The sequence below is a fragment of the Enhydra lutris genome, unplaced genomic scaffold (assembly GCF_002288905.1).
Source record: "Enhydra lutris kenyoni isolate GAN:26980312 unplaced genomic scaffold, ASM228890v2 scaffoldscaffold31, whole genome shotgun sequence".
In the NCBI taxonomy this organism is placed as follows: Eukaryota; Metazoa; Chordata; class Mammalia; order Carnivora; family Mustelidae; genus Enhydra; species Enhydra lutris.
In genome coordinates this window covers 7,449,920-7,470,033 of record NW_019154115.1, presented here as the reverse complement: position 1 = coordinate 7,470,033, position 20,114 = coordinate 7,449,920, and the positions used below count along the sequence as shown (strand labels likewise).

At 48.9% G+C, this 20,114-nt stretch overlaps 1 pseudogene; it reads right to left on the bottom strand.

Moving 5' to 3' along the window:
• Window positions 1–5,349: 5,349 nt before the first annotated feature.
• LOC111153115 lies at window positions 5,350–12,483 on the bottom strand (annotated as a pseudogene).
• Window positions 12,484–20,114: the final 7,631 nt, after the last annotated feature.

Below are 20,114 nucleotides of genomic sequence, written 5' to 3'. Positions count from 1 at the left end.
CTTTTTCACCCCTCCCTTTCTCCCTCACTCCCTCCCTGCCTCTCCCATCCCTCCCTTCTTCCCCTCCCTTCCTCTTTTCCTTCCTTCCCTCTCTTCCCTCCCTCTCTCCCTACCCTCCCTCCCTCCTGCCTTCCTTCATTCAGCTGAAGATCTGGGGTCCCTGCTCTGTACTGAGCACTGGGGCTTCATCAGTGAGCACTCCCCCCAACCCATGTGGTCATGTCCACTGTGGGAGGAGACAGGGGTCAGCCCTCAGGGCTAGCAGTGATGATGAGCACCAGGAATCTACTCCTGAAAACAGAGGCCGGTTGCACAAAGAAAAGAATGGAGAGACTTATGCTTAGCACTTCCTCTAGAAAAATCTAGTCCTAAAAATTGATGAAAAGTAAATATATCCTAGACTTCATGCAATGTGAATGCTAATGGCCCATACGCCCTGATTCATAGAAGCAACGAAGAGTAAGTCATCCAGTGTTGATTGAGGGTTAGTGACACAACTTTTCTAACCAAATGACAGCGTTTCAGTCAACATCTCCAGGGCCTCCGAGTTTTCCCAAGGGTGTCTGTGATTCTTTGACGCTTCCATCAACCTCCTTGGGAAGCTCTGTCCTGTTGTCTTCACTGTCTCTTGCCTTTTCTGCGACCTTTCTGTGGTTTCCCCTCACCCCACCAGGGCCACCCTCACCAGGATTCCCCATGCCCCTTGGCTGGGTGCCCACATCCCACACTGGGCTCCATGAGCCCTATGTTTTGTGCAAGCCCTGTGCATTCCCTCTGGCGTCCCCTGGCTTTTCCGTTGAAGCGGCCTGCATCTTCCTGCACTGGATCTCCTCTGATGAGTCTGTGAGGCCAGCCTGTGCCCATGTCATAGGCATGGAAGCATGAGTCCAGAAAGTCCAGACGACCCACTCCCAGTCCCAGCGTGTGGAGCCTGGGCCAGGAGTGGTGCCTAAGCAGAGGAGGGGTTGGGCCCAGGGAGCCTGAGGGCCGACACGGCACACTGAGCCCCCAGGAGGAGAGTGAACACCATGGGGGCCTGGTGCTCAGGCCTGCTGGGAGACCAGGTCCCACCCACACTGGATCTGTCCCCAGGGCTGGAGGTCACTGGGGTATCCACCCTCCCAGGCTGCAGGCTGGCAGTGACTGGCAGGGGAGAGGTATGGCTGGTGCAGGAGAGAGCCCTCCAGTAGAGAGGAGGGGCCAGGCACTCCCCCAGCAGCAGGTGCACTGGGGTGGACTGAGGGAGCATCAGCAGACAGCAGTGTCTACAGCTGGGGTCTCCACACAGGCCCTCCTCAGGTTCAGCACAAACTTGTCCGGATGGCCTATGTCCCCAAACACAAAGTCTGGCCCAGGACCTCCCCTCAAGCTCCTACTCCCAATTATTTGTACTCAGCTCAAGTGCAAGAAATGGCCAATAGTTTAGGTGGTGTTGGGTACACAGAGACATGTGATTTTCTGGCCCACGCTGTAACATTGCTGGCATTTTAAAGATCTCAGGGCTTTGATTCAAAAATGGTAGAATGTGGGGCACCTGGGTGGCTCAGTAGGTTAAGCCTCTGCCTTCAGCTTAGGTCATGATCTCAGGGTCCTGGGATCGAGCCCTGGGTTGGGCTCTTTGCTCAGCAGGGAGCCTGCATCTCCCTCTCTCTGCCTCCTTTTCTGCCTACTTGTGATCTCTCTTTGTCAAATAAATAAATAAAGTCTTAAAAAAATGGTAGAATGCCAGGGACCCCAGACAGCTTTCTAGAAACCTTCCTCTGTGCCTTACAGCCCACCCATCCCATCAGCTCTGCTTAGAACCCCTCCAGGCCACAGGCCCATGGTCTTTGGTCCTCAGACAACTCAAACTATGTGCCTTCAAAAAGCAATCCAGGTGGTGCAGAGGCCAAGAAAAACAAGGCTGTACCCACCTCAAGTCTAGCCCTGACATAACTACAGCCATCTTGACAAAGCAAAATCTGGCAACTTGCACCCCCTCTCTACCTGCTCCCCTCCCCTTGGTAGTATGTGTGACATTCCTCAGCCACCCCTGGCTGCCCTAAAAGAAAAACAAATAGTTAACTTGCAGAAATCACAATCCTGCAAGACAGGAGTCTCCCTTGGTTTACAAATGTCCTAGAGATTTACAACAAGAAAGCTATCTTAACAATAGCCCAATTTCCAGAGGCAAATAACTCAGTTCCCCAGGCCCTAATGTCACCCTCCCCACCATAAAGCTAAAGGAGGCTGAGGCAGAAGGAAATGGAAATAAAGTTAAATTTCTTCTAAACCTAAATCTCACCAACAAGGACACTTGATAGGAGAAATGTGAAACTTTATCTCTAAACCTCCAAGATAGTGTCGAGAATCATTCCCAAGCATATGGTCCACTGATATACATCTAAAGGGTCTCATGAGAAGATTTTTATTACTAGTAATAACCTTTCTCCCAACAATAGCTAGTCCCTCAAGGTCCTGGAGACCTTGCCTCTAAAATTCCTTAGAGACACATCATCCATAATCCCCTTTGTCCTCACCCACCACCTAGTCCACCCCTACTCTGCCTTTAAAAACTCTGACTGTAATCTGGTTTGGGGTCCAAATCCCTACTCTTCTGCGTCAGGTATACTTGGGCCCAAGCTTAAGCTTGTCAAATAAACCCTCGTGTGATTGCATCAGTGTTGGCTCCTTGGTGGTCTCTCAGACATGAAAACTTGAGCATAACAGTGGGGCTGCAGCACACACTGTGGCTTCCAGTAAATCCCCCTCCCAGAAAGTGAGGGTACTGCTGGTTGAACTGTCCAAAAACAGCTAGGTCAGGGTTCCAGGAAGACACCAGAGGCACAGGAGTAACTGAGGAGCATCTGAAGGTTGGGTAGGGACAGTGGGACTTTCCGGTGGTTTTGCCTAGGGGCAGCTCTTGTCCCCCTAAACCCTCAGTGTGATGGCTCCACTGGAGGATGGGGGAGGCACCATGCGTGGAGGACCCATGGCTCCACTGTCAGAGGTCGCCAACTTGATCTGTGCACAAGTAGGGAAACCTGGCTACACGCCAAAGAATTTCTGGAAACAGTAGCCATCTCAGTGGCAGCCGATATGGGAGGTCAACCTTCCAACTGCCTGAGGTGGGATCAAGCCACAGACCAGCACGCTGGCCAGAAATGGAAGAAGGAGAACCATTTCTGCATTTCAATAGTTTTGGAGTTACTGGTTTATTCCTACAGTTAGTATAATTTGCAAGCCCTTGAAAATGTTCTCCTCTTGTTCTCTGCTGGAGAGGATCTTGAAAAATCTCTGGTTTACAGGTAAAATCATCCAGAATTGACCTTGGTTGGCACAGCCATGCTGGGAGAAGTATGGAGTTTCCCCCAATACTAAAAATAGTGCTCCTGTATGATCCCACTACTGGATCATTTGTAGGAAATGAAGTCAGACATTTGCAGGAAATGAAGTCAGTTTCTTGAAGTAAGATCTGCACACTCTCACCCAATCTCCCTGAGGAGGGGCGGCCACCCTCAGCAACAGGTCACCCGTGTGGGAAGTCATAGACAACCCTCCCCTGGAGGCAGGTGCCTCCCTGGACAATGGGCTGCCCCAGGGCTGGGCCGTCTTCAGAGCAGCACATTGAATGTCCTGGTTACTAGGAGGAGACAGAGTACAGCACCAGGCCAGTGAGGGTCAGGACACACTGCCCCAAATATGGTACCTTGGCAAATTAAATATATAAACTGAAAGAATTTTCCATAGGGCAGAAGTAGGAAGATCCCTCTGATCCCCAGTCATCAGCCCTCCTTCCCTGAAGCAGGTCAGAATACTCCCATGTGGTACTTTCCCTCCCCAGATGGCAGGGAGGACATGCTTAAAACCACAGTAAAGGAATTCAGGGCCATGAAGACTAGAGGAACAAACCTGGTTAAACTAACCTTTATCATCCTAGTTACTTTTTTACCATTTACCAACCCTAGCTCAAACCCCTGTGTCTCTCAGTTCTTCACACATTGATTGCTTCTTTGCCTAAAATGTAGAAGAAATGTCTGCTTCAGTTGCTTATGCTGGTCTCCATGTTCTTGGGAGGCTCCCAGCAAAAAAAAAAAAAAAAAAAAAAAAATCAGCTTTTCTCCTGTTCATCTGTCTGATAAAAAATAAATAAAAAATCAGCTTTCTCCTGTTCATCTGTCTTTGTCAATTTCCAGACCCAGCCAGGGACCTTAAGAGGAGCTGAAGAGGAGCACCTGGGTGGCTCAGTGGGTTAAAGCCTCTGCCTTCGGCTCAGGTCCTGATCCCAGGGCCCTGGGATTGAGTCCCACATCAGGCTCTCTGCTTAGTGGGAAGCCTGCTTCCTCCTCCCTCTCTCTCTGCCTGCCTCTCTGCCTACTTGTGATCTCTGTCTGTCAAATAAATAAATAAAATCTTAAAAAAAAAAAAAAAAAAAAAAAAGGGGAGCCGGAAGAAAACTTTCCTCTCTTGCAGCCCTAGGGGGGGGGGGGAGGGGGGGGGGTGGCAGGTGGAGTCAGGAAAATCCATCCCATCTTTCTGACCTTAGTTAAGACCGCCCTCTGCTGGGAAGCAGCACAGGGCTGTGCATGGCTTGGGGGAGCCAGGGAGAGACAGGTGGAACATGTAGGAAGCTACCTAACCCCTAGCCAGGGGACTTGGCCCCACTGACAGAAGGGAGGGGGTGAGGGGATGGGGTAGCTGGGTGACAGGTATTAAAGAGGGCACATGTTGTGGTAAGCACAGGGTGTTACAGGCAACTAATGAATCACTGAACACTACATTAAAATCTACGGATGTACTATATGTTGGCTAATGAATTTAAATTGTAAAAATTAAATTAAATTAAAAAATTAAAAATAAAACCAAGGCAGAAACCATACATAACTCAGAGGGCTCCATGCTCCTCTTGGAGGCTGAGCTAGCAGCCACAGCCAAGGCCTCTGGCATCAGGGGACTGAAGGTCTGAGAAGTGGCTCGGTGCTCCCCTGCCCATGAATCCCCATGGCCATGGCAAGGTGCAGGGACTGGGAGGGAAGACCCAACCAGAGGCTATCTCTGGGGGTGGGAGTGGCCTTTCAGAGGCTATCCTGGCTTCATGGCCTCTGAAAGGCCACTCCCACCCCCACCAGGCAGTGTCTGTCTAGAAACCAAGAAGAAAACCTTTTCTCTTGATTGTTCTTTTTAAAGATGGTTGCTCAGCATGGACACAGAAATCATCTAACATAAAACTGGAGCTGTTCACAGCTGCAAATGACCCAGAAGTTATCAAACTGCAGTGACCACAAAGAGAAGACCTTGTGTCTCCAGGCAGGCCTCCTGTGTGCGGGTGCCACTGGGGCCCTGGAAATGCCCATGTGGACAGGGCTGTGCTCAACAGTCTCCCTCAAGGTGACAGAAGTAGGAAGCTGCTCTGACTCTGACAGCTCTGCTCAGGACAGCACCCCCTGATGGAGACGGGGACAGCCCCTCATGAGTCCCAGATGTCTTGGAGATTCTTGGGCATGGCCTGAATCTCAGCTTCTTCATGAAGGGCAGGGAGGGCAGCCCAGCCACCATAGGTCCCACAGGTCCTCCAGGGGACAGCCCAGCTGCCATGGGTTCCACAGGCCCTCTGGGGATAGCACCTTGGTGGGCTTGTGGTCCAGCAGGTACCTGTTCAAGTGGCTCTCGTCATGCCACACAACCTTGATCCCATTGACCAGGTCGACCCCCATCACCAGGTAACAGGCCAAGGTCAATCAGTGAACCTCCACCACCAACCCCCCAAAAAAGGCCCTCATGTAGTAAACGTCGCCCTGGTCCCTGGGAATGTGGACCTGGGACTGTGGCAAGTGCTGGTAGCTGACGTCTTCATGGGACACCCGGTAGAAACTGGGGTTCAGGGTTCCAAAGAGGGAGGAGAGGATCTCCAAGCCCACATGGTCGCAGAACTTCATGTCCACATCTGCACATGGCAGGTCGTCCACCTCACGGAGGAAGTGCTGCTCACAGAAGCGGCTGATCATCGCCATGTGCTGCATGGACACATCCTGACAGTGGAGGGCACTGGGGACCTCGAGGACCACCATCCTCCAGCCTTCCCAGGGGGGCACACAGGCCTGGCAGCCCGTTGGTCGGTGATGACCTAGTAGATGAACCTGTGTCCTGCCATGATAGGCTTCTCTGCCCTCTGCAGGGACAGCTCCAGGAAGACCACCTATCTACAGGGATGAGGGACAAGGCAGAGAAAGGTCACTGTTAGAGGCTGGCAGCAGGACCCCAGAGCTGAGGGCCATGGACGTGTGCACCTTCTTCAGGGGAGCAGGCCCTGGGCTGTTTTAAGCTACAGCCACTCTCCCAGCCTGTCCCGAACAAGTCTGCTCATGGGGTGTCCCTACCTTCTGCTCCCAGAGATGGGGGCCATCAGCACCCCATCATATGAAGGGGAGCTTGAGGCTTCAGAGGCGGGAAACCAACCCCACAGTCAGCATGCTGGAGCCAGGAATGCTCCCCCTATGCCGAGCTCCTAGGCAAACTCTGCAGGTGCCCTTTCCTGGCCGGCCCCTGGCAGGTCCTGTCCCCACCTTCCAGGAGTGGAGCACCTTCAGGCACAGCCCTCCTTTCTATGGCCTACAGACTGGCTAGAATCATCAGGATGGGCCTCCTGCCCCACTTTGCTTTGAGGGGGCTGTTGCAGGCCCCACAGAGCTGTCTCCACCCCCATAGGGTCCTCCCTTGAAGGCTACTGGACCTCTTGCTGACAAGGTCCATCAGTCAACTGCTGTTCTTCCTGGGAGTGGTCCCCCTAGAATTCCCCCAGACCAGGAATCAGGTCCAGCCCATGGGCAGGGAAGGGGAAAGAGGACCACTGGAAGAAGAGGGCACTTGCTTAGGCCCCAGCCATGAATTCAAGAATGGAAGCTTCCAGGTCCAGGTTTCCATCTCCTGGGCTCCAAGAAGTTGCAAGTCCTGTCTCTCTGAGGGGACTACCTGTGGGGACAGCAGCTCCCCCATTGTCAGCAAGGGTGGTGAGCCCCTCTGTGACTGATTTTTGTTAAGGTTTTATTTATTCGTTTGACAGAGAAAGAGACAGCTAGAGAGGGAACACAGGCTGGGGGAGTGGGAGAGGGAGAATCGTACTCCCCACTGAGCAGGGAGCCCATGGCGGGGTTTGATCCCAGGACCCCAGGATCACGACCTGAGCTGAAGACAGATGCTTAACGACTGAGCCACCCAGGTGCCCTGAAACTGATTTTTTCACACAGGCACTAAGGCTACTTCCCAGTGCCTGCCCCATACCTTACAGCTTAGTAAATCGCTCACAGAGGGAAAGTGGGCACTACATTTAAATAAGGGACAAGGCCACACACAGCCCACAGACATGAGTCAGATCTCCAGGGGGCAAGTCCAGGTCTAACCAACAGGGGAATAAGTCAGACAAGAAGCAGGGGGAGAGAAGAGTGCTCCTGGCAGAGGGCAGAGAGAATGTAAAGGCCTGGAGTCAGACCCAAGACACATGTGGGATGACCACACACCTGGGAGGCCCATGGGGGTAGGGGGGATACGGTGGGAGAGGAAAGGCTGGAGAGGACAGGCAGCTGGGGAGTAGATCACAGAGAGGCTCAAAGGTTATGCTCTGAAAAGATCACTCTGCTGGTTACCAGAGAAGAATGGGCTCTGTACAGCAGAGGACAGGGACACCCTAACCCTAAGCCCTAACCCTAACCCCGCCCTAACCCTAATCAAACACTACTTGATTTTGAGGACTGACAGCTCTACTCTGAAATCACAAACAAGTCCATCATGCTGGCTTTCACTCCTTGTTCAGTATTGCACTGAAAGTTCTACCCAGAACAATAAGGCAAGAAATAAGGAATCCACATGTGAAAGGAAACAGTAGAATTAGGTCTCTTCAGAGACCAGAGATGGCATCATCTTACTTAGAGAGCTTCCTAAAGAATCAACAAAAAATGATAACAGCCAGTTCCCTAATTCCGCAACGTTACAGGACAAAATATCAATACACAAAAATCTCTCTTATCTGTATACACTAGCAATGAAACATCCAAAAAGGAATTTAAGAAAACAATTCCATTTTAGGGAACGTCAACATGGATAAAATCAAGGTATACATCTTGTACACCAAAAAATACAAAACATTGCTGAAAGAAAGTAAGAGAAACCTAAATAAATCTGAGGACACCCCATAGTGATGAAAAGACATACTATTGATAAGATGGCAACAGTAACAAAGCAATGTGGAAATTCAATATGCTCCCAAGAAATTTCACAAAGGCCTTTGGGAAGAAATGCACAAGCTAATCATATCAGTCATACGGAATTTAAAGAGACCACAAGATAGCTAAAACCATTTTGAAAAAGAAAATCAAAGGTGAAAGGTCACACTTCCAAAGTTCAAATCTTAATACAAAGCAATAGTAAATAAAACATTGTGATACTGTCGTAAAGGTATGTATACAACCTGAAACAAATAATACATTATATGTTAATTAATTGATTTTAAATTTACAAAAAAATTTTAAATAAATAAAATACATTTTTTTAGAAGTATGCATACAGATCAGTGGGATTTAACTAAGAGTCCAGAAATAAACCTCTTCATCTATGGTCCACTGAATTTTGACAAGGGTAGACAACATTATACTGGGGAGACAGAATGGTCTTTTCAACAAAGGATGCTAGACAATTGGCTATCCACGTATAGAGGAATGGAGCAGGACCCTTACCTCACACCACATTACATATTAACTCAAAATAAATTAAAGGCTTAAATGTAAGAGGTAAAATTATAAACCCTAGAAGAAACAAATGGGGATAAATCTTCATAACCTTGGATTTAGCAATGCTTTTAGATCTGACACCAAAACATAAGAAGGGAAAGAAAAAAATAGATAAAATAATATCCTCAAAATTAAAAATCTGTCCCAGGTGCCAGGTGGCTCAGTTGGCTAACCGTCTGACTCCTAATTTTGGCTCAGATCATGATCTCAAGGTCATGAGATTGAGCCCCACGTCAGGCTCCACACTGAGTGTGGGGTCTGCTTAAGATTCTCTTTCCTTCTCCCTCTGCCCCTATCCACTTGCATACTCTCTCTCACTCACTCTTAAAAAAGAAATGTAAAAAATTTAAAAATATTTGTACACCAGAAGATACTACCCAGAAAATGAAAAGACAGCCCCCAGAATGGAAGGAAATATTTGTACATTATTTATCTAATATGAGTCTGTTGCCCAGAATATGTAAAGAGCTTTTACAACTCAACAAAAAGACAACCCCATTTTTAAAATGGACAAAGGACTTAGGTAGACCCTTCTCCAGAGAAATCATACAAATGGTGAAAAGCACATGAATAGATGTTAAATATCATTAGTCTTTATGGAAATGAAGAATTTAAACCAGTTAGATGTCATTTTACACAAGTAGAATCGCTATGATCAAGAAAACGAAAAACAACAAAAGGATGTTGAGAATCTGAAACCCTTAAAACTTGCTTGTGAAAAATGGTGCAGTCTACATATAAAATAGTTTGACATTTATTCAAATAGATCCAAGCAGAATTACCACAGAGTTCAACTATCTAGGTTCTATATATCTAGGTTCTACTCCTAGGTTCTATATATCTAGGTTCTATATATCTAGGTTCTACTCCTAGATATATACCCCCAAAATTGAAAACACTGGCTCAAACAAACAAAAAACTATAGGAATATTCATAGCAGCCATGTTCACAACAGGCAAAAAACAGAGATGTCCATCCATGGGGAAAAGGATGTTCTTTTGCAAATGACATGTGCAAATGTCCATCCATGGGTAAAAGGATAAACAAAATGAGGTAGATCCATAAATGGCTATCTTGTTCTGCCCTAGGAAGGAATGAAGTAAAATGGTTCATTTGTGGGGAAAAAATACGGTGGTTCCTTAAAATATTAAACACAGAATTCCACTGCAGCCTATATGCCCCCAAAAATTGAAAGTAGAAGGACCCATATTCAGAGCAGCATTTCTCACAACAGCCAAAAGGTGGAAGCCACCCAAGTGTTACTGACAGATGAACGGATAAGCAAAATGTGGTTTATTCACCATGGAACATGATTCAGCCTTAAAAATGAAGGGAGTGGGGTGCCTGGGTGGCTCAGTGGGTTAAAGCCTCTGCCTTCGGCTCAGGTCATGATCCCGGGGTCCTGGGATCGAGCCCCGCATCAGGCTCTCTGCTCAGCAGGGAGCCTGCTTCCTCCTCTCTCTCTCTGCCTACTGGTAATCTCTGTCTGTCAAATAAATAAATAAATAAATCTTTAAAAAAAAAAAAATGAAGGGAGTTCTGACACAGGCTACAACACGGGTTGAAAGTGGAAGTCATTACACTGAGTGAAATCAGCCAGTCACGGAAGGACAGATACTGTATGATCCCACTTGGATGAGGTGTCTGGGACACAAAGCTGGATGTGGCCACACGGGGTCATGGGGAAAGGATAATGGGGAGTTGGTGTTTCGTGCATACAGGATCCCTTGGGGAGAATGAGAAAATTCTGGTGAATGATGTACAACCGTGGGAACTCAGCTAAGGCCAGAGAATTGTGTACCTGAAATGTTTTAAGGGGTCAATGGTCTTATGTTCAGTCACTGTGAAAAAGTGAATGAAGGACTGATGCATGTCACAACATGCGTGGACACTGAAAACAGCCCCAGCGACATAAGCCATACAGAAATACCACTCAGATGGGAGCCGTCTGTGCTCCTGAAGTCCATCAAGGTTACCCAAATAAGGGAAAGTCCTGGAGGAAGTTCCAGAAGAAGAAAACTGGATCTGAATGGAGAAGACATTTCAGACCCTCAGGCAGGTCGTGATAGCTGAAGTGGGTCTGTGGTCTGTGTTCAAATGTGGGAACCATCATGATTTCCTCACTTGGCGTTATGCGGTGGTTCTGCGGGACACTCTCCCTGTTTGGAGTAAAATGCACCAAAGTAGTCTGTGTGAAGTGGCAAATGTGGTAAAGAAATGACAGTTGGGGAGTCTGAGTGTGGAGATAAAGTGTGTTTGTGCTGCTGTGATAAGTTACTGCAGATTTGAAATCACCACAGAGTAAATGACTCTTCCCAACACCCACGTTAGCACCACGTCACAGAAGCAGAGAGGACATCAGACTTCGGGATGGAGGCTAAGCCCTCCCAGATCCAGTTCACCCATGGTGGAGAGGCCACTTGCCCTTGGAGGAAGCCACATGTTAGCAAGAGACTCATAGGAGGATTAAATCGGGTGCCCCCATGTCTTGGGTGCAGTAGAAGCAGGGGGATTCAGAATTCCAATTCTCCACAATGCTCCACCACAACCTGGTTAGAACTGTGACAAAGCATGAAGGGAAGCCTCAGTTAAGTGGACTGGGGACACCAAAAGGGGAGGCTGGAAGAGGGTGCCTGGCGCTCAGTGCCCATTACAGACCCCACATTACAATCCCTCATGGGAGAGACTCATCTGTTCCAGGCCCTACAGGGGAAGCTGGAGGGTTCATCTCCTACAAGAAATCCACCAACCCCGCAGCTTGGCCGGTGAGAATCCTCCATCCCCCCAAACCCCTGCCTTTCTCTAGTGGACTTTCCTTCCAAGAAACCCTCCCAACTTCTTCCTCCTTCTCCATAAAATAACATTCCTCTCCTTTGTTTCTTGCACTTGCCTGTGATGTGCCCGTAGCTTGCTCAGCCCAGATTGCTGTTCTCTGCTATTCCCAAATAAACCTGTTCTGCTGGTCAAATAACTGGCAGTTTGAGTTTAAGGCAAACAGAACTAATAAATTCAAGAAACTTGCAAGGAACAAAATCAATATACACAAATCAATTGCATTTCTACGTGCTCCGAAGGAACCATCAGAAAGAGACTACGGAGAACAATCTCATTTAGTACTGCATCCAAAAGAACAAGATACCTAGGAGTCCCCTGAACCAAGGTGGTGACAGACCTGTCCTCTGACAGCCATGGGACACTGATAACAGACAGGAAGGGAGACACACAGAGATGGGAAGACACTCTGTGCTCAGGGAAGAACCAACACTGAGAAAATGCCTTCTTTCCCCTAAGCCATCTACACAGTCCGCACTGTCGCTCCCGAACTTCCAGACTCTGGACCAACCCTGACGTGGGTATGGACACGGTAAGAACCCTGCAGGGCTGAGGTGGGGGGAGCACGAGCACCGAGGCGGGTGGCCGCTCCTTGACTTCAGACTATTTCAGGAGCCCCAGGAACCGAATCTGCATGTGCACAAACACAGATGCGGGACCCAGGGCATGCATCTGAGCCCAGAAAGGGGTACCGCAAACACCATGGGAAGCCAGTCACCACACACAAAACTGCAGAAGCCCCAGTGTCTACACAGCACGCCCTTCCTCCATGGGGTCCTAAGACCACGCACACCCTTGCCAGTCCACACTCGGGCAGCTTCTCCTCACCTTCTCCTCCAGTGGCCAGTCCTGAGGGGATGAGACTGCTGTCAGTGTGGACATGGCCCCACATCCTCCACAGTGGGTCCTGTCAGTGTGAATGTGGACCTATATCCTCCCCAGCTTGTCCTATCAGCGTAGGAGTGGCCCCACCTCCTCCAGAAGTCTCCACAGTGGTTCCTGAGGAGGCCCTGCTCCTGTCCCAGCTATGGCTGTGCAGGCCAGGCTCAGGGTGGGAGCTGGGGTCCTGCGCCCTCTGCAAGTGGTGGAGGATGGTGCAGGACTAGGGGAGCTCACCCTTCCATGGAAGCACCTGCTCCTTCCCAGGGTCCAGCTGGAGCCATTTCATTCTGGAAATTCAAGCTGCATGGAGTCCAATATCCCCCAACTTCTCCAAAAATTGCTAAGGAACAATGAATTGGAAACAATATGGAATGACAACAGTCCCTGACCCAAACGGTGGCACCAAACCTGACCCTGGCCCTGACACAGACCCACACTCTGACCTGAACTTGCTTTCAATCCTGGCCCTGACCCCAATCCAAGACCCTAACTCTAGCCCCCTACCCAAACAGTGTTCACAAGAATCAAAAGGTAGAAACTGCAAATATCCATCAGTGGTGAATGCATGCACAAAATGTGGTAAAGGGTTTCAATTTGGGTTCAGGTTCAGGTCTCAGCCAGAGTTCTAGATCAGGCTTTGGGGATAGCATCAGGGTGAGGATTTAGAGTGAGGGGCAAGGGAGCAGTTAGAGTTTAGGGCTTTAGCTTTATGATTAGGGTTTAAGACTCAGGGATTCTGGATTAAAGTTCAAGGTCAAATTTGGGGTTTGGGTTCATGCTGGGATTTGGGTTGAGAGTTCATGGCTCAGAGTTCTGCTTTTGGGTTTGGGTTCATGGTTCAGAGCTTGGATCTATGCCTCAGGTTCAGATTTTAGGCTTCAGGTTCAATTTCAGGTTTGGGATTCAGGGTTCCAGTTTGGGATTTAAGGTCAGGATAGGTTTCACCGTTAAAGTTAGGGGTTAAGGTTAGGTTTAGAGATGATACATTTTCTTCAGTTGTCATCATGGGCACAAAATTTCTATCTGAACTTTCTAAATCTGAAATGCATTTCATCTGGGTGTCAGGAGCTCGTTTAGAATTTAAGATCTCAGTAACTACTACCAACAGCACTCTGATCCCAGGGTCTCCCAGTCACTGAGAATTCACTTTTGCAGTCAAATGCTCTACCACTGAGCTATACCCCCGAGAATTCACTTTTGTCTTGGCTCAAACATACCCTTGGCAGAGAAGGGCAAGTGGCTGCCAAAGTTGGGATGATTTCATAGAGGTAGAGGAGTGAATCCAAATACTGTGGAACTGTTCATGGAAAATGAAACAGGTGACAAGTTATTAGTCAACTCCTGATTCTTCCACAATAGCAAAGACTAAGTCTCCAATAGAATCTGATAATGTTCCCTAGGAAAGCCTATGGTACTCACTACCAGTACTGAAAGAGGGCCCCCTCCCCTGCTTTAAACTGAGAGTCACAGCAGGATACATCCTACTTTGTGTCAAAAATAAAATTTTATTATTTGGCTGTTCCAGTGTACAATTTGTGGAAGTACTGACAACATTTTCCTTTCTCGAATCCTTGTCAACACATGAGTAAAATGCAGGCAATGTTGTAATGCACACTGCTCATTGGAATACCAAGTACAAGGAGGGCTATCAGAAGCAATAAAAAGATATCGAATATGAAACTCAGAAAAAGCACTGATGGGAACTTAATGAGGATCCCTAACCATAAGATCTAACATCTCATCCTATAGAATTCACCCTTTTAAATCATCAATAACAATAGCCTGCTGACCACTGTAACCACCTCACCATTGAGGCTTGTAATACACACTTCAACCGCTAGAGACACACTTCTCAGCAGCAAAATGGGACTTGCCCACTCCCAGGGGACCAACTCTTATAATGCAGCCAAAAAAATTCCCACTCTTTGGAAATCCCAGCCATTAGGACACAGTCACAGAAACCACACCTAGAACTCAATAAAGGACAGATATCTCAGGTAGCATATGCTGTAGATCAACATCACTCTCACGAAGTACTCTACAGTGGATTCTAGGTCTGTTCCCTGCCTGGGATTACATGGGGCACTGCACTCTTCCAATACTCCATCCTCAGAACAAAACCATGACTGTCCTCGTCAGTCCTGTGTGCAGGCTCACAGTGAGCCCTGCAAAAGCCACACACCTTAAGAGCACTCAACATCTCATGCCTATCCTAGCAGATGGAGGGTGCTACCCTCCCCAACTTCCATACCAACTAGAGAATACTTGGAACAAGTCTTGCCATTCTCCATGCAAAAGGCATATTCTTCCTCTGCAAAATGATGGATGTTGAAACACCAGGATTCCCCTCACCTTCTTGAACCTAGATAAGCTGGAGCTACAGGTTGGCCAGAGCTGTTATCCCCAACCCCCTACACACACACACACACACACACACACACACACACACACACACCCTTCCCTTGTGCACTCCAGACAAGTTTCCATCCGCCCTGTTCATTCCCAGCCACTGTCTCTGCAGAGTAGTACAGCAGTACTGAGGAGCAGGGACTGAGGTGCTAGGAGCTAAGCCACCACTTTCAACCACTTACTGTCAGAAATTAATATTTGTTATATTAACAGATACATCATAAAAGATCTTGCTACCATGGCCATTAGAAATGTCATTACAACAGAGGTCCTAACAACCTGTGCAATCTCCACGTTTCCACTTCCTGGCTCCAGGGATTGGCTCATAAATGGGCACATGACCTGTTCCCAGACAATAAGGAGGGAGGAATTTTAAGTCTCAGCCTGTAGCCAAGCATAGCGTGGACCACCCAGGCCAGGGGCTTATCCATTGCGACTGCTCAAGTGGCCTAGGCCAGGCCCATGCCAGTACCACAGAGGGCCCAGGAAGCCAGGTGCTCCATAACATTGCTGAGGGCTGAATCACACTTGTCCTGAAGCCCACGCATGCCAGACCCTCCACTAACTCGGGAGAACACTAAATGTGCTCCTGGCCTTGGCCTGAACAAGAGGAGCACCTGTGTGGTATAGAACCCACAAGATAGACCCACCAGGCAATGGGGACTGACTCAGTAAGCAATACCTATATGGGATTCAACCACAGACAAACGTGTTGTGGAAAACTTGAGGCAGACAGAGAAATGGGGTAGGAGAGGGAATTTCTGAGGCCTTCATTGTTGGCCAATCTCACTATCACCTTTTTTTCCTTTCACAGGCAGGGGCCAGGGTCAGACAAGATAGAGCCCAGTGTCTTCCCACTCTGCCCTCTCCCCCATCATCCATCGTGTGGCAGATCTGGGGTGGGGGAAGCTACCACCCATGGGCCAAATGGACCTCCCCCCATATTCTCCCAATCCAGTGTGTCTGGAACATTAGTTATGGATGTTCTGTGGCTGCTCTCAAGCCACAAGGCAAGAGTGGAGTCATTGCCAGAGACACCACATGGACTGCAACATTTCACAGAAGATCTTTACAGAAGACTTTCCAGAAAAGTCTGTGCCGATCCTCAGTCCCAGAGATCCTAGGATCTTGTTTTTTCTTTGAGTAAAACATAGCAGCTTCTGGGTCAAATCTACTGTCTTCACTCCTAGGGGCAAGGACTTCCATCCTTTTATCCAGAACGCCATCTCCTTCCTCCTCTATGGACACCTTGAATGGCACGTCTACAGGTCTGCAGCCCAACGGGAATTCACTGTCATTTCCACGGTGGTGATGCTCAGAAACGGAGATGTATGTGTGGACGTGTGAGGGTGAGCGTGCGTTTCCTCTTTGGTAGCCACAGTGTGCAAGGAGAATACAATACAGTAGCGTGCTTTCTGTCCCACAGGAGTGGCCACGCCATGTGTTTGCAGAGTGCTCTCAGAAGGAAGCCACCTTCGTAGGACAAACTTCATCTGGGACAACTCCCAAGTCCCTTGTCCTGGACACTAGGTTCCACCGAGGCTGGGGGCACACAGAGGGACAGAGACTCCCCCTGCCCATCAGGGTTTTGAGGGACACCTGCCATTCCAGGGCCAAAGATCCTGAAACCATTCATCCGCCTGTCATCCAGCCAGGCATCTGTGAGATCTCAAGCAGAAAGGACACACCAAGAGACAGCAAATGACAGCCTTGTGTGGCAAATGCCACGAGAAGGGACACTCAGGAGGACTAGGGGTGTGCAGGGTTGGCCAGACCATGGGGGAAGGGGGATCAGGGGTGCTCCAGGAGGATTTCACAGCTGTGCCCTTGGGTGGCTATACATGTAATTGTGACTGGGCATTGGCCAGACTGGAAATGACAGCATGGGCGAGGGGCGATGTCTCTAAACTGTCTTCTGTAAGGCAAAAGTTCGGTGATGAGATTTCTTTCAGTACCATTTCATGTCACATGCATCCGTGAGTCCCTAAAGCTGACGGGGTAGAACATGAAGTACGTTGCTGGCCATGGCTTTCACACCTGAGGGGCTGGGGGCAGAGCACACTTGATATTTCTTTTTGTTGCTTTCAGAGTAGGATGATTTTTCCCGCCTTCATCTCCAACCCCAGGACAGGAACAAAGGCAACACAGACCTACACTTGGAAATATCCACAGAAATCTGCAAACCCACGTTCTCACAGGAGCTCAAGGCTCAGGACCCGGGTGACAGAAAGAGAAGGCTGATAGCAAGGAACCAAGGGAATACGTCAGGTGCATGTGAGCTGACCCACTTCTTTACCTGTCGGAAGCAAGCCATGCCTGACAAGAGCATGAGCAGAGCAGAGGATGGGCTGAGCTGGGTGTGGCTGTCAGGGGGAGATGGCCAGCTGGCCACAGATGCTACCTGCCAAGTACCTCTAGGACCAGCTCCTGGTCCTCAGCTAAGATGAAACAATCATTCTGTGGAGTGACCTATTTCCAGGGACAGGTCATGTGCTCAGTGCTTGGGTGACCATATCCTCTCCCACTGTATTTTTTCAAAAACATCTTAGGCTGGTGAGACTGACATACACAACTCTGTCCTTAGTTAATGTATGTAACTTGATACTGACCCCAACCCTAATATCTAGTTAAGATACACTCAATTTAGAATATTGCTCGTATATTAGAGGATGGTTTTTAGGAGCTAAGGAGTTCAGAGACCAACCTTCTTTGGTCTTATTCTCCCTTGAATCCCTTTAAATCGGAACACAGTCAGCCACATGCTATCTGGAGAGTGGCCACACGGGGGCAACAGTGAGTCAACAGTGCCCCAAACCCCGCTGCAAAGCCCATTCTTCATCCTGTCAAGCCTTGTTCATTCAAAGTCTACAGGTCATTGTACAGATGATGCAAAGTGTGACATTGCTGAATTTTTTGAAAACCAAATTAATGCTTTCAACCTGTTAAGAATAAAAGATATTTTCTAAAATCTTGGACTTGGAGATCACATGAGGGCCCAGGGGCCTGGGAAAGGGCTATCCCTGTGGAATCTATTCAGGTCTACTTGGGAAACAAGGATGGCTTCTATTTCACTTATTTTCAGGAAGAATTTGTGTCAACTCACAGCACTGAGTCCACACCAATCAAAGAGTGCAAAATAGTGCAGCTCAGAGGAAAACAAAGCAGAATCATCAGCCTCCAGAAGCAGAGAAAGAGCCACCCCTGGGAACAAAGAAGACTTAGCAGGAAGGTTTGGCTCAGGCCAATTGGCATTACTGGAGATCCTCTGGAGCTAGAAGGCCCCAGTGCGCCCAGGGGTCATGGGTCAGGCAGAGCGCACACCGTGATGCTGCTCTGTTGGAACCCTGGACGAGCCTCCTGGCCCCTTCCTCCACGAGGAGACACCCCCTACCCCCTGACGTCTCCAGCCTACTTCTTGGACCTCCCATTCCCCTTTCTGACCCCATCCTTCACTTTTCCCTTTCCTGCCATTAGATAGAGTACCCTGAACTACTTACTATTCTGTCATTTAAATGTTTTGGGTCACGTCTGCTGGGAAGCGATACCTTCCATCATCTACCCTGGTGGAGAATCCCTTGTTGCCTTGTCTGACTTCGTGGTCCCCTCAGTGTCATGGGGCTAGTGTCCTGGGCAAGGTCCTCATGAAGCTGGCTCAGGGTTGCAGAGAAGGCCTGACCCAGGCATTGCTATTTATGTGCAAGGATTGCTCATGTCTCCTCAGTCACATCAGATGGACTGGGGGCACACCCCAAAGACACGTGCTAGTCCAGTGTTGCCCTGGTGAGTCTCTATGGAACAGCCATTGCACCCAACGGGGGAACTCCATAGGAGCGGGGACGATGGGAGTCAGGACTCCTGAGATAGAATCCATCTTGGAGACTGTCCAGAACTTCCTAGGAGTTCACTCCATCATCTTGCATGAATCAATTCATCTAAAACCATTTCCTCCTTTTAGAAAGCATGAGCCTCAAGCCCCGATGCAGGGACTCTCCTAGGTCATACTGGCAATCAGCGAAAGAGCGAGACTAAGATGGGAAATGGCCTCCAGCACTATCCCCAGAGTGGCTTTAGCTAAAGCTGCAACCACCCATCGATCTTTTCTGGACTCCCAGACTCTCCTGGGACTCTTCCTGGGACATATTCTGGGAACAAAGGTCATGTCAGAACCCCAGAAACCTCTGACACTTGTTATAATGAGACTCTGGGATGTCAAAGGTGTCCCAAGCCACAGGCCATCTCAGAGTTTGTCTGCAAAGACATGGTTGGTGGGAAACCCACTTGCTGACAGACGGTGGAGGAAGATGGAAAACACTAGGCTTCTCCATCACAATGGCATGAGGGGCCTAGGCCAGGCCCGTGCCAGTGCCACAGAGGGCCCAGGAAGCCAGGTGCTCCATAACATTGCTGAGGGCTGAATCACACTTGTCCTGAAGCCCACACATGCCAGATCCTCCACTAACTCAGGAGAACCCCAAATGTGCTCATGGTCTTGGCCTGAACAAGACGAGCACCTGTGTGGTATAGAACCCGCAAGATATACCCACCAGGCAGTGGGGACTGACTCTGCCAAACAATACCTACATGGGATTCAACCACAGACAAACGTGTTGTGGGAAGCTTGAGGCCAAAAGGGAAATGGGGTGGGGGAGGGAAGGAATTCCTGTGGTCTTCATTGTTGGCCAATCTCACTATCATCTTTTTGTCCTTTCACAGGCAGGGGCCAGGTCAGGCAGAATAGAGCCCAGTGTCTTCCCACTCTGCCACTGGAAAAGAAGAGCCCTCTCCCCCTTTATCCAGCATTTTGCATATCTGGGGTGGGGGAAACTGCCACCCGTGGGTCAAATGGACCTCCCCCCAGATTCTCGCCATCCAGTGTGTCTGGAACATTAGTTATGGACGTTCTGTGGCTGCTCTCAAGCCACAAGGCAAGAGTGGAGTCATTGCCAGAGACACCACATGGACTGCAACATTTCACAGAAGATCTTTACAGAAGATTTTCCAGAAAAGTCTGTGCCAATCCCTGGTCCCAAAGATCCTAGGATCATGTCCCTTCTTTGAGTAGAGCATAGCGCCTTCTGGGCCAAATCTAATGTCTTCACCCTCAGAGGCAAGGACTTCCATCCTTTTGGCCAGAACACCATCTCCACCCTCCTCTACGGACACCTTGAATGGCACGTCTACAGGTCTGCAGCCCACTGGGAATTCACTGTCATTTCCGTGGTGGTGATGCTC